Source organism: Galeopterus variegatus, unplaced genomic scaffold (genome assembly GCF_000696425.1).
Source record: "Galeopterus variegatus unplaced genomic scaffold, G_variegatus-3.0.2 Scaffold391, whole genome shotgun sequence".
Lineage (NCBI taxonomy): Eukaryota > Metazoa > Chordata > Mammalia > Dermoptera > Cynocephalidae > Galeopterus > Galeopterus variegatus.
In genome coordinates this window covers 456264-461106 of record NW_007726502.1, presented here as the reverse complement: position 1 = coordinate 461106, position 4843 = coordinate 456264, and the positions used below count along the sequence as shown (strand labels likewise).

The window sequence follows — 4843 nt, the reverse complement described above, 5'->3', positions numbered from 1 at the left end:
GAGGGGTGGGCACGTGCAGGACATGCCTCCGTTTCCGGCCGAGACCTTTCTGGCTGCCGCCTCCAGTGTCCAAGCAAGTCGTTATGTCTTCTGCGCCCAGACTTTAAGAGCGTCGTCCTCTGTAAACGTGACGGTGGTTCTGGGGTTAGAGTTGCTCTTGTGCTCCTTTCACCGGTCAGAAATCGAGGCGCAAAGCGGGTGAAGAATACGCCCCTTGCACAGGGCTTCGCTACGAGCCGGGGTGCTGAGAACCGCGAGGCCGTGCTCCCTCACAGAGGTGTCGTTTAGCGGGTACCTGCCGACGGGGACTTCTTCGGCGGGAACGGGGAGGGGCGTGTGTTCAGCGGGCGTGGTAGGCCTAGGGGCTGGTTTGTTTACCTGGGGGTTGTCACAGCGGACGTAGGGTTTGAGTGGATGGTGACCCCGTTCCAGGCGGCGGACACTGCATGTGTAAAAGCGGGGGACGAGAGAATGTGGTGCGTTCTGGGACAACAAATAGGTCAGTCTGCTGGAGTGCGAAGGATCTGGAAAAGAGGCTGCGCGGCTGACTGGGGCAAGATCTTCAGAGTCCTGTATGCTGCAGAAAGGGGTTTATACTCGTGTTTTATCCAGGGGCAGAGAGGCTGTTGGGGAGTTTACGGCAGGAGAATCTGATCAGGTAAGCTTGTTAAAGGCATCACCTGCAGCCATGGGGAGCTGAATTGGTTGGAGAGGGCGAGACTTTAGGTAGGGAAAGTAGATTAAAAGCTTTTATGGTAGAGTTTAGGAGCTGCAGTAGTACAAAGGCCGTGGGGAGGGAGAGTAGAAATAATTAGCAGGAAAAATCCGCAGTCCAGCCTTGATGCTTTGGAACAGAGGCGAGAGGCAAGGAGGAATCTAAGATGAACCCCAGGTTTTAGGCTCAGGTAACTGATTGATTGGTTATAGATGCCACCCCTGTGAGGAGGAGCTGGTTTAGGAAAGGTTGAGTTGTGGAGTGCTTGAAGCAGAGTCAAAAAGAGAAGCTCTCTAGGCAGTAGGTTGGCTCCAGAGACGGTAACAGCTGGAGGCACACTTTCGGAATCTTCAGTTCTCTGTCAGTGAGCTTGCCCAGGGGAGGCTGTGTATATTAAGAGCAGAGGTTTGGAGAGAGAGCATAGGGAACCCCAGCATCTAAGAAGCAGATGGGAAGAGCAACCTGAAGACTGAAGGTGGAGAAAAAACAGGGGGGTGGAGGGGATGGGGAAACTGGGGCCCAGCACAGATATCAAAGGAAAGGTGTGGTTGGTAATTTTGCTGCTTGCAGATGAATAGAATGAGGAAGGGGGAACTTTGAATTTGGTGACTGAAAGATTATCAGTGACGTATCTTTGCGTTAAGTGGTGAAGACAGAAGGTAGTTGGTTTAGGAGGCTGTGTTTATGAGGCAATGGAGAACAGAAGGCTTAGACTGGAGATGGGGAGTGGGAGAGTGGAGTGGAATGGGTAAGACACCAACTAGCAGCTGACTCAGGTGGAGGCATAAGATGGAGTGCCTGGAACTGAGGCTGCCCAAGGAGGCGGGTGGGTTCTTCACCTCCAGCTTTTTTGGGGCTATGTCCCCAGAGTTGCTAGGTCTTTTAGTTTTTCAGGGAGGGCTAGAACCTATATTACTTAGTTTTTATTTATTTTTTGCGGCTGGCATGGGGATCTGAACCCAGAACCTTAGTGTTATAAGGCTGCCCTGTAACCAACTAACAGCTAACTGGCCAGCCTCTTGAATTTTTAAAAGTTGGCAACTACTTTGAAACATAATTCACCTGCTGAAAGCCAGACAGGAGAAATCTGTGGGGAGGGTGTAGCCAGTGGCCACCTCCAGTCTTTTTTTTTTTTTTTTTTTTTTTTTTTTTGATGGTGCTTGGATGTGGAAGAAGGAGGTAGCTAGAAGGAATTTAGGAGTAAAGGAGATTTTAAAAGGAGAGGGGGAATGCCAGCCCCTCTTTATGCTGATATTCCTTTGGGAAATAAACCTTAATGCTACGTCCAGTTTTCAGTCCATTGCAGAGGTGTTTAAAGGTGCTAAGGGAGGTCAGAGCCAGAGCAGAAAGGGGTAATGGCCTCATACAGAGGAAGGGCACCTTTTAGTTTTCTGTGTCTGGGGAAGGAGATGAATATGATTGCACATGCAAACAGTTTGTCAATGGTGCTACCACAGACTGCTAGGACTGAAGTGGAATGGGGGACTTGAGGAAGGTGGGGAAGTTTGGGAATGGCGAGAAACAAAAGGGAGCCCGCTTGGACACTTCAGATCTGGGTTTCTCACCCTATGCACTATTGACATTTTGGGGCCGATCATTCTGTATTGTGGGGGCTTGTCCCTGTGCATTGTAGGATGTTTAGCAGCATCCCTGGCCTTGAATCACTAGATACCAATAGCATACCACCCCTTTCCAGTGCTGATAACCAAAAACGTCTCCAAACATTGCAAATTTCCATGGGGATGAGGGGTAGGGGAGGGATCACCTCTATCCATCTCCCCGAGATCCTCTGAGTTAGGACTATGAAGTTTCACCTGTACGTCAGAAATGTGTATTGCAGTCTTTGTGGCTGTGTGTTTTGTTGTTTGTTTTTCTTCTAGGAGTAGGAGCCAAGAAGGTGAGCTATGGTTTAAACCAGATTTGTTGGGGGTGGGGCAGCATTGGTACAATGGAGGGACAAGGAGTCGATGGTATGGCCAGGACGAGTGTGTAAAGTGTGTAGTTGAAGGCAGATGCAACACAGGTGGAGGCTGGGTGAAGGAAGTCACTCTAGGTGGGGTCTGAGGACCCGCCCACCTCAGGTCCTTGGCAAAATCTTGCCTGAGCAAGCAAGGCTGTTGTGTCTTTAACGCTTTATTTTTTTATTTTGTGGCCCAGCAGCTGTGTGTTTAACATGGGACTAGTAATAATCCCTCCTCCTTAGGGTTGCCTGGAGGATGAAAGCCCTTAAAATAGTGCCTTTTTGTGGTATGTTGTAAGTGCCCAATGAGTGTTAGCTATTATTATCATTAGCCTTTAGTTTCATGTGACCAAAAACTCATACTGGCTTACCAAAAAAAAAAAAAAAAGGAAGAAAGAAAAGGAAAAAAGGCCCAGAGTAGGAGTAGGCTCAATCCAGGACATCCCTCATGTCACCAAAATTTATTTCCTTCCTTGAATTTTCTCTACTTTGCTCTGCCCCCTGCTCCAATCCCAGAAGAAATAATTTTTTTCTCATTGATTTGCAAAAGTTAGGGTTTTTTTTGCCTCTTGGTCCAGCTTGGGTCCTGTGTCCATCTTGGAATCAGGATGATCAGGAAGATGAAATTTGAAGGTTGCCACAGCTGGGGTGGGGTGACCATCCTTACAACCACAGGTGGGGAGGGTGATCAGACCCAGCAGAACATTGGACCTAGAGTTGGGGGGGTAGTTCCCCAAAGGAACATCAGAAAGCTGTTACCAGAAACTCATCCTTTAAAAATACAAATGGCGGCTTCTATGCATTGTGTTCTGTGGCCTTCTTTTCCCCCCACTTAGTGTATTTGGTCATTTTTCCACATGATTGCTTGTATAGCTGCCTCATTCTTGTTAATGAAAAGCCTTATATGCCCCATTGTATGAGTGTACTATAATTCATTGAACCAGTTCCCTGTTGGTGGGCATCTTGGGTGTTGCCAGTCTTGTGCTGTTAAAAGCAGCACTTGGTCCTCTTGGTCTCTGGATTCTAGCTCTGGTAGTGCTGACAGGGAGGGCAGTAGCTTAGTAAAAGTTGGGTGCCCAGTAAATCCCTTTCTTCCTTCTGCCTTGGACCTATTTCCAGGTGATGTATACTGTCTTTCCTCCAGCCCCACTTTTATGCCTCTCTTGGGGCCCTGGAGCGGTCTGTATTGCAGTCTGTTTATATCCTGGACTTCCGTAAGGTTGAGCTTATTCTTTTCTGTCTTGGAAGCTCAGGATAGTACAGTCCCATGGTAGGTCTTGGTGGGTTTTTGCATGTGCTGAATTGAATGAGTGCTGGATTGTAGGGGTCCATGTAAACCTCCAGGGGAAGGATTCCCCCATGCAGTGCATACTGCTGAAAAATTAGTTCCTCAAGGTGACTGCTTCCCTACAGCCTCAGGGCTCCCCTTGCTAGCATAGGCTGCTGCTAGTTCCACAGTCATGATCCTGGTGGTTGGTTGGCAGCTGGTGTGAGTTGATTTGGCTTCTGAACTAGTCACTCTTGGATGAGCCATTTCACTGACAGGTTGAGGCCTCAGCTGTTTTCTTAATACCGGAGAAGCCCTGTAGCAGGTTTGAAATGAATCATATGTGCACTGTTTTACTAAGCAAATACAAGGGTACTTCAAAAAATTCATAGAAAGACACTTTTTTTCTTCATTCTATTTTTCTGCAAATTTTTTGAAGTACCTTGTATATGGCAGTAATTTCTTGGCTCCTGTTGTCCTGCCCTAGTGCCAGCTAAATAAACCACCTTAAAGTCTGGGGATAACCATTCTCAGTACCCTAATGAGGCTGTAATAGTCTCAGAACAGAGAAGGGGTCCTTTGGGTTTCTCCTTGGCCATGCTCTGTCTGGCCCCTAGCTACTCCTTGGAGCAGATTGGTGTCACACAGATCAGGGCAGTTGCTATGGCCTGGTCAGACCCAGCTGCTGGTCCTTTAGGGGAGTCATTTTCTCTGAAATAGGTTGGGCAGCTTGGGATTATGTGTTTGGAGACCCAGTTATTTCGGAACTGAAATAGCCATCTCTTGGTATCGGCAGTATGTCCAGCTAAGTGGCCAAACACTGCATAGAAAAAGATGAATCTTTCTTTTTTTTTTTCCCTTTTTGTCTTTTTTCGTGTCCGGCAACGGATTGCAACCCTCA

At 47.8% G+C, this 4843-nt stretch overlaps 1 protein-coding gene across 2 annotated transcripts in view; it reads left to right on the top strand.

Annotated features, from left to right (window-relative positions):
- Positions 1–4843, top strand: part of GGA2 (golgi-associated, gamma adaptin ear containing, ARF binding protein 2) — a 33625-nt gene continuing 28782 nt past the window's right edge. Inside the window, exons 1-2 of one of the 2 annotated variants that reach the window (XM_008568263.1) lie at positions 1–499; positions 613–658. The gene's annotated coding sequence lies outside the window, so the exon portion shown is untranslated. The other variant, XM_008568262.1, reaches the window with a different exon arrangement.